This window comes from Melanerpes formicivorus, unplaced genomic scaffold (assembly GCF_026170545.1).
Source record: "Melanerpes formicivorus ecotype bairdi unplaced genomic scaffold, bMelFor1.0.p_v2 SCAF_4, whole genome shotgun sequence".
Lineage (NCBI taxonomy): Eukaryota > Metazoa > Chordata > Aves > Piciformes > Picidae > Melanerpes > Melanerpes formicivorus.
The window spans coordinates 20,218,894-20,228,562 of NW_027142356.1; the positions used below are offsets into that span (position 1 = coordinate 20,218,894).

The window sequence follows — 9,669 nt, forward strand, 5'->3', positions numbered from 1 at the left end:
CTAAGTGATACTGTGATACTGTGATACTGTGAGTACCATACAAAATCCACCTCAATGCACTAGACTAGAAATGCTTGCATTTCAAACTTTGAAAAGAAAAATAATCTCTTTGTGGGATACCTTCATGTATTAAAGAGAGATTAATAAATTAAAAAAAAAAAAAAAAAAAACCACAAAACTTTAAATTCTGTCCAGTTCACAACTGATGCTTAATGTAAAATAGTCTCTTCTAATACCGTAATCTCAACAAAGTTTGGTGCACAAGGTATTAATGTGTACTTTATTTTTATTTTCGCTGTAATTTCATTCATTATTATGGCAATTCCTCAAACAGGGATCTTGATATGTTTTAATACATGAAAAGGAATTAATCTGCTCTGAACAAAAGGTTTTCTTACTCAGTTACTTAATCTTTCTCTCTCAGTTACTTACTCTGGTAGAAATATACATAAAAAGTCTAACTGAGGAAAAGCACTAAGCATCTCTTCGAAATTTACTAAGCATCACTGAGACATTTACCAAGAAATCACTGTTTAATGCTAAGAATGTTATTGTCAGTTCAGTTAGTGAGCCTATGTGAGAAAAAACTGTCTATGTTAAATCATAATAAGCAATAAGATAAGAAATTAAGATTTTTAAAATGCAATTTTTATTGTAACTATCAGCAAATGAAGCTATGGAAATAACTCCAAATGCATAGCACACTTACTGGAGATGCTGAAAACAAAGATAATTTTATTGCACCGTTTTTTTCCAGAGACAAGCTAATGTGATCAATGCAAAATATTGCTGGCCTTACAGTGCCTATAATATTCAATAAATATCTAGTGCAATCTGCCAGCAGTTTCTTAAAGCTGGGCTATAACATTGTATTTTCTAGTAATGTGCACATATCTGATATGACCAGCAATAACACCGCTACCAAATTTACCAAAGAGAATCCTGAGAAAGCTAGTTGAACAATTTCATGCCCGCAGTGCTGGTACATTAACATAGAAATAGTGTCAGTGCAATTACTTTGTTTAAGGTCTTTAAAAAAAAAAAACTAGTAATAGCAATATAAGCACAGTATCTGCTACAGCAATAACAGAGTTAAAATAGTTTATTATTAATCACTTCTGCAAATGTATGAGTAAGGAATATGCACATTCACCCAAGATGTAGATTTTTACATCTTGAACCACAGCAGATTTAAGATGCAGAATAAATATCAATCAGATTTTAAACTATTTTTACATCTCTCTCTTTCCCCCCCACCCCCGCCTGTGGTTGAATGCATTCATTCCACAACAGGAGAGGTAGGGTGGTGGAACAAAACAAAATAAAACAAAACCAAAACAAATGTACACAAAACTAAACCAACTCACAAGGTTGAGAGACAGCTTTTCTAGTTACACAGAAGTATATATTTTGGCATGTGTGGCTAAATAAGAATATCTGAATATGGCAAGTGCTATTTATGCTGTAATTTCCAGGGTTCTACATCCTAGCTTTAAAAGAGCACATTCAGATATGTTTACATAAGTACATGACATCAAAGGAATATTTTGCAATACTTCTTATAGTAGCAAGGAAGCATGTGTTAATGAGGAAGAATAATCTGTTTCTAGGCTGCAGAAACATTCTGACTGCAAAATATGCTAGTATTTGAAATTATAGCCTGTTGCAAACAGTGTGAGTTCTCTGATGTTTTAGCATCGTGCATTAATCATCAACTATGTATTTTATTAGTATTACTATGTTTGGCTTCTTTTTCCTCTGTTTTCAGGAGGGCAGGGTTTGGGTGTTGGGGGGTTTTCATGGGTATTTTTCCTTAATTTGTAATTTCAAAAACACAATGTACAATTATTCATACGGTAATTTGAATGACAAAACTCTTCTTTTGCAAATGTGTGAGTTCTCTTCTTGCTGTAACTATTTACTATATACCTCAATATACCCTGATCTTCAAAAGGGTTCTGCAAAAGAATGCATTTGCACTTTCATTTTAGTAACTTGGATTTAAAAACCAACAAATATGCAAAGGTGGCATTCATATTTTGCAGAACAGAAAAAGCCCAAAAACTTTTGGTAGAACAGGGCCTATATTCCTGAGTTACAAACACATTTTTGTTCTCTCAACTTAGTATTACTTCTTGCTTGTACCTATACCAAGTTTTTTACTATTCTTTGAATCTGTTGCAGTGTCAACACACCCAGAGAGGAAGACAACTCCACTAAACATGTACTTGAAAGCATCACTCAATGATCGTCTGTTTATTCTTCACAGACTGACACTAAAATTTAGGATTTAAAATGTCACTGTTACCTTCATTGTTGTATTGTTCAAAATATTATTGAACTACATGATTATGAAATCATATGATTAAATAAGGCTACCAGACTCACCTTCTTTTGTGCTTTTTTTCCTTCTTTTTGATAGAGCATATCCTGAGAATAGAAAATCATAATTATTTATTAAATAAAACCAACCATGTCTGCATTTACCTTAAACTTCAGGACATTCATGGTAGCAACACAACAGAGAGGTCTCGATTTCTGTGGAGATAGCTGAGTTTGGGGGATGATGATTGATTTGTTTAGTGGGGCTTGGGTTAGCACTTGGAGTTCTCAGTGTCAGTTACACAGCAGGGTAATATTTTCTAATAATAATAAATTTAATTCTAGTGACTTCAGTGAGCTACCGTTGTCGGTTAGGGGGAGATCTATGACTTGTTGACATTGTTCACCTCTTCCATAGGGCCTGGCCAAGTGACTAAAATATAATCCACATAACAACAATCTAGAATGCTTACTGTCAGGCTGTCAGGTAAGTCTTTTAGCATGTTTTTCTTTGTGAATATAATGATCAAATGATGTCTGAAAGCTTTTTATACTTTGGTCCTATTTACTTCTATTGCCCTTTTCTTCATGAGCAAAACAAATCATTAATAATGATTTCCCAGAACAATTTTTCCCACCAGTGCCATGAAGATTTACATTTCAGGGGCTCTGGTAAAATTGTTCATGATTGCAAAGTCAACACAAAGATATGTGGATTTCTGTATGGATTTAGACTATGCAGAAGGCTAAAAAGAACATGTTCTGCCTAAATTCATTAATGTATTGATCTTCTAATGTTTTAGCTCAACTATAAAGGGAATTTAACAGAAAAGTTTTACTTCATGATGTGTTTGACAGTGAGGTGCCTGTAAGAAGCAATTTATTTACTCATAATAAATTCGTAGAATGGTGTAACTGGATCAGAAGTTCAACAAAAAGGAATCAACTGACTTTACCTAGCAAATTTAATTTCTCTTCTAGAGGTTCAGCTCTCCTATTTGTGTCCACATTGTAAATTTCACTTTTTTTGCAGAAAGACACCATATTAACATTTAAAAAAAAAAACCAAAATAATTGTTTTTCCTACGTTACAGAGCCTATTTTAAGCTTCTCACTCTACACAATTCATAAGGATTAAAAAAAAAAATAATAAAAGTCAGACTTTTACTAGGGGAAGAAAAGCAAACTGTCAAGCCTTTTTGGGAAGAGAGCACCATTTCCAGGTAAATGAATTTTTTTTTTTTTTATTCCTTCTTCTCTCAGACAAATCACTTCCTATAAGTATATTTGTCTCTTGATCTTACACATGGCTTCGGCTGTAAAAAAGACCTTATTGGAGGTCAAATCTGGCATCTAATGCCATGCAGTGAAAAGCCACACCACACATTCAGCTAAACGCTCAGCCTAGATGTCAGCTGAAGGCATCAGGAGAGAAGACGATTTGAGGAGCAAAATGAAGTTGAAGAGTGGGAAGTAAGTCTCATGAAAGACACCATACCAAAAACTGAGCTACTCACATTCTGAGTAAAACATTGAACTGCACTGAGACTAACTTAGATTACACTAGTTCTCTTGTGTGTAAGAAAAAGTACTCCAGTTGATGTGCAAGGCTGACACTACTCAGCAACTGCCTCAGCAGCTGAGATTGTTGGAGTTGCCTTTTCCCAGGATCTTGAATGGCAATGGGCAATCAGGAAACTTATGGGTTTCAGCATCACAAGTCCTGAATAGTAGATAACAGGGCCTCCTATATTTATCTGCCAGCTCACCACTGTTTTTATATTTTTTCTTCTGCTGGAGAAAAATTAAAGCCCAGAAAGAACCTCAGCTTAGGAACTTGTGGAGGTCCAAGCAGCAGGCCACAGATTGAATTGCTTTTCCCTGAGTACCTGTTGTATTTCTGTATATGGTTGTAAACATCATTCAAATTTAATCTGCAATTCTGTGCAAGTGTGTTTATTTTACTCCCTTGGGGGTAAAATACCTTTCTGTCCTGTTGCTCTGAGCAGCTCATGGCTCAAACCTAGGACACACCACACAGCACAGCGGCTATCCAGTCAGGGGATGAGAAGGTACAGAAAGGTTGCCCCAGTTATAACAAGAGATTGTAAACAGGTACTTCATTCTAGCAGTCAGGGTCATCTGCACTTCTGACTATTTATTATCACATAAAGTAATATTGAAAGAAAGTTCCTGTGACAATGGCATCTCTTTCTCAGAGAGAGATAAGTTTAAAATATCAGCTTTTGCTGATGCACTGAGCACTGAAATTAAGTCCATTCTTTCAATGGAGCTGTTATTGCTCACAGAACAAAGCACTGTTGTATATGGAGAGCTCAACAACAGTCAGTCACAACATATTTATGAATACAATTAATTTATATATATATATATACACCTGTGACCGTTTGAGGTGGTGCCTTTAAGAAAGGGACACTGTGGCTTAGTGTTTTATAAACAAAAGACAGGTCTAAACTAATTTCATTGGTGGATTGGTAGAGTGCAAGTTTAAGTTTTGAATGCGACTGAGATTTTCCTCAGTGTTCACTTTTCCCTCCTCCCTTTTTCACAGCTTGTGGCTTCTAGGCTCTCCGCCAGACTGACCTTGGACTGATAAGCGTGAGGCCTGCAAACCTACTAACATTTTGCTCTAATTTATAACTGCTTTTAATTAACAAATGCTCCTTTTCTCTCTTTGTAACCCTCTCTGGGGAAAAAGGGGAGAGAAGGGGGTACAGGGGGGGAACCCTCCTCCACCAGGGGGGAGGGGAATTTCATTCCTGTATTACTTTGTTGTATATTTCTGTGTATATATTGTAAATACTGTAAATTGTGTGTGTATATATATACCCTGCATACCCTAAACTGGCTTGTAAATACAGCATTCCTTTGCTCATCCGGCTGTGGTTAGCTGTGGTAATTTTTTTTTCCTTCACTTTGTGGGGGGGAGAAGGCTGGGCCTTCCCCTCAACCCATGACAACACCCTGAAGTAGGAGAAGCTTGTGCAGTCAACACACTCCAAAGGCACCTCTGTGTGTTATCTCTGAATGTGAATAACATTGAAAGTTTTAGATTAGTTTTGTATCAAATTGCTTTACAAACAATTTCCTGAGGAGTCAGATCTGAAGTGTGTTCACGCAGTAATGTCAAAATCCAAATAACAAAATAAAGATGAAGACTCAGAATGAGACTTGTCATAAAGAAGACATGAAATTTTTATCATGTGTGGAGTCAGACTGCAAACAGATACAGGATTTTGTATGACAAAATTGAAGTGACTTGGACATAAAGATGGCAAGGGATGTCATATCAGCTATGATTTATAAGCAGAGCCATATTCTAAGACTTTGGGACAGTAATTACGTCAAACTGAATACTTTGACTTTGCTGCATAGCTTTTATCCAGGGACTTACATTTTCCTTATCACTTAGAAACTTTTTGTCAAATCAATTTGCTCACTATATAAATGAATTGCCATGTCATTCTGAGGTATATTTCTATGAATAAGGTAAACTGTTGAATGTATTGGATATCTGAAAGTACAGCCAAACTGAAATAGGAATACAACTGGAAAAAAGATCACACATAAATTAAGCATGTAAATTCTTCACTCAACTACCTGCATAATCCCCCTGTGCATCTCCTTGATATTACTTACCTAAAGCAAACTGCATATAGATAAGTATCTAGGAAATTATTTGTCCTTATTTTGCTCTAATTTTAGCAAACTGGACAGCTGGCATGAGAAAATGTAAGAAAACTTGTAAAGTTGTATAAGCTGTGCTAAAATTTACAGGCTGGCTGACCAATTATACACTACCCTTTCTTTGAAAGAAGGACTGTGGCAATCTTCACTTCATACTAAGATGAAAGAACCAGCATGCTTCATGCTGTTGTTATAGTCTACCTGTGACAAATTAGCTTACATCTGCTAGTGTATGAGAGTGTGTTGTCACATATTAAATAAAAGTGTTTAGCTTAGAAAAAGCAGTTTATATTATGACTAGGTACCAGTAATCCAAATGGGAGTCTGTGAGCTTTCTGAGCTGTCATATTCATTGGGAGGCCTAGGCACGCATCTTACCATTGCCATAGCTCATTATAGACAGCTTTACTGGACACCTCCAGTTGCCAAAGGGAAAGAAAGTGGTTAACTCAGGGTCTATAATATCACAAGTGAATCATAGTGGCTCCTGGGGGGGCTCCAAGTTCAGTTATGGTAGATAAAGACCATAGGGAAACCACTGAAGAACTGGGCAGCAGTAACTAAGCTTGTCCTCTTGTACTTTGATCGTTCCTTGCTATCTGCTTGGAACCCAAAAGCAGATTATTAGCAAAGCTGTTTCTCCCTGTGCTTTTGATTAATGGAGTTACTCTGAACCTTGTCTCTGAAATAGTTCACTGATAAGGCTAATACAGGCATAGGACTTCGGGGGTTTTAAAGAGATTTTTTTAAGTCTAGCCCACAGGAGCGTGAAAGCACAGCTTCAGTACAGAGAACACAGAAATAATAGGTTAGGAGAGAAAATTTTTCAGTCAGTGCATGAAGACTGCTTCCCTCTTGCCCACTGAAGTTCACTTAATTTGAAAATGGAGCAATATGTGATAGCTAATAAAAATGCTTCAGAAATAAAAGTTTAAGATAAACAAGAAAGTGCAACTGAGAGGAGAGGGTTCCTTTTCAGAGAAACTGCAAGTAGCAAAATTACATAGCATCCATGACTTGACACAGCATTCTTTATCACTATCTTTCCGGGTAGTTTGCTCTGCATGTCTTACTTTCCAGCTCATAGAGGTTGTATTTTTCTTTCTCTAAGAAGAGAGACAGATTTATCTGAGAGACTGTTCTAACTGGGCAAATATACAATTTCATGCCCTAAAATGTTATCAATTTTTTGTTAAAAAAATCTAGATTTAATTTGTAAGAAACCTGGGTATGCATTTGTACATCTATAACTCTGTTCACCTTGTGTGGTGTAATCTGAACATGGTTTTGTAGGCACAGCCTTATTTTAACCAAAGATATTGTAAGAATGTCCAGAAAAATCTTACTTTGCTTCTCCTTTAGATAAATTTTAGATTTACGATCCCAGCTAATTCCACAGTGGAAGGTTTGAAATATCCAAGTATCCATCATGGGTGTAAAGCAAGGCAAATGGCTTAGAATCATAGAATTGTTAGGGTTAGAAGGAACCTCAACAATCATCTAGTTCCAACTCCCCTGCCTTGAGCAGGGACACTTCATACTAGATCAGGTTGCTCAGAGTTTTTGAAATATTATAAACAATCACAACACTTATGATTACTTGTAGAACATCTTAAAGATTCTCATTTTTCTATGTTCTGCAGCTTAATATTCAGACAGAGTTTTCTCTTTTGTAGAATCTATCTAGAAAAGCAAATGCTTCACTGGAGCGTCCCTGTACTTTGCCATATGATAGAGAAAGTGGTAGGTTTGGTCTTGCTTCACTTTCAAAAAATTAGCAAATATCAATAATTTTTACAGTCACATAAGTGGTTTTATATCTTTTGGGCAAATCAGTGTAATTTTGCAGTTTATATCAGTAACAACAAGACACCATCTTCAGAAATGCCCACAGAGAAAGATAACTTTTATTTAACACAGCAGTATGCTCTCTAGGTTTAAAGTGTCATTTATAGGAATAAAAAAAGGTAACTAAGCTTCAAATGCAAACTACATCTTAGAACACAGGACTAGGAAAATCCATTTAAAGTTAATGTAGGAAAACAAACCAAGTATTACTAGTTCCATATTATCTCTGTGACAACAGCTACATGTGGTAAGATTTGCCACATTTTTTTTCTTTCTTTTTCTTTTCTTTTCTTTTTTAAAGATTTTTAGCCTGTAGAACCCTAGTTTTCCTCACTTTCTCACTGTCACAAAAGAGAGTGGTTATAATGTACCTTGAGTTTGGGTGATTAGCTTTCCTTAGCTGAAGTAGCCTAAGTTTCTTGACAACCTCATGCTTTCAGTGACCAGTTTCCTCTAGAATATAAATTTCCTGTGAGCAGGAATGAAACACATATTGACAGGAATAAAAGGGATTAACCTTTACAATTAATCATCTGCTACGTACTGATGACAAGATTATGACCAGACATAGCCATCTAGCTCAAACAAAAATGTGTACTTTTTTATTCTCTTTATTTTATTTACTCACTGAAAGAATTTAAGAATTTCTAAATAATGTATGACTAGATCTGGCCAGGAAATTTTCACAACAACATTAAAATTCTTGAAAATGGAGACTCTTCAGAAGAAATGACTGCAGGGGAGGTGGTGGAGTCACCATCATTGGAGGTGTTCAGGAGGAGACTTGATAGGGTGCTTGCTTGCATGGTTTGGTTGATTAAGCGGGTTGGATGAGTTGATAGGTTGGACACAATGATCTTGAAGGTCTCTTCCAACCTGGTCTGGTCTGGTCTATTCTATTCCATTCTATTCCATTCTATTCTTGCTCCAGGGGAAAAAAAAAAAAAAGTGTTGCTTGGCTCCTAGATATTCTTGCCTAAATCAGAATGAGAAAGAGGAGTAACATACTACAATGTGACACTAACACTCAGCGTACTTTCAAATCAGGAGACTTTAAAATTGGTAGTGCAAGTCAATGACCAGACTACAAATGACCATGAAGTATGTCTGGATCAATAACTCCTGTTAAAGGGTTTGCATTGTGCACAGAAGAATGACAGGTTAATTCAGCCAGACGGAAATTAGACTCATCCTCTGTTTAATGTATGCAGACTGTGAGAAACTAGGGATTCTCCAAGAATTTCTTCTGCAGTATACATTAGTAAAAAATAAACAAACAAAATTGCATAAAACCTTCCCTGATGAAGAGCAGTAAGTCACCTCTCCCACTGTTTCCCCATAAGTGACATAACCAGTGAGCACTGGTGTCAGATTTCTCCAAAGTTATCAAAGAAACCAGTTTTAAACATCCTATAAACATTTCATAAAATTGCTTTGATTAAATAACCTGACATAAAAATGAAAAAAAAAAGTAAAATATTTTAAAATATGTTGAAAAGAATGTTTAAAAGTCTTAACATAAAACCTCCAAAATAAAACTGAATGCAAAAAATTATCAAACCTAAAAAGATACCCCCAAAACCCCCAAAAAACCTGTTTCTACTCATGTTCTACAATAAACACAGCACAAAATTTAAACGAGATAGAAATGAAACCATGCATGTTTAAATTATATATGTTTGTATGTGAGTTGCATGAAAAAGACAAAGTATCAGCAGAGAATTAGCTGGCAATTACAATAAGAAGAACAATTCAACAGGATCCTTCCCAAAATCTCATACTCTTTTTTTC

General features: G+C 35.7%; 1 long non-coding RNA gene across 1 annotated transcript; it reads right to left on the minus strand.

Moving 5' to 3' along the window:
* Positions 1–2,387: 2,387 nt before the first annotated feature.
* Positions 2,388–8,490, minus strand: LOC137461396 (uncharacterized). The gene is made up of 2 exons (XR_010993367.1): positions 8,250–8,490; positions 2,388–2,430 (listed from the first exon to the last, which is right to left on the minus strand). It is a non-coding gene; the product is annotated as an uncharacterized lncRNA (long non-coding RNA).
* Between the last annotated feature and the right edge of the window lie 1,179 nt (positions 8,491–9,669).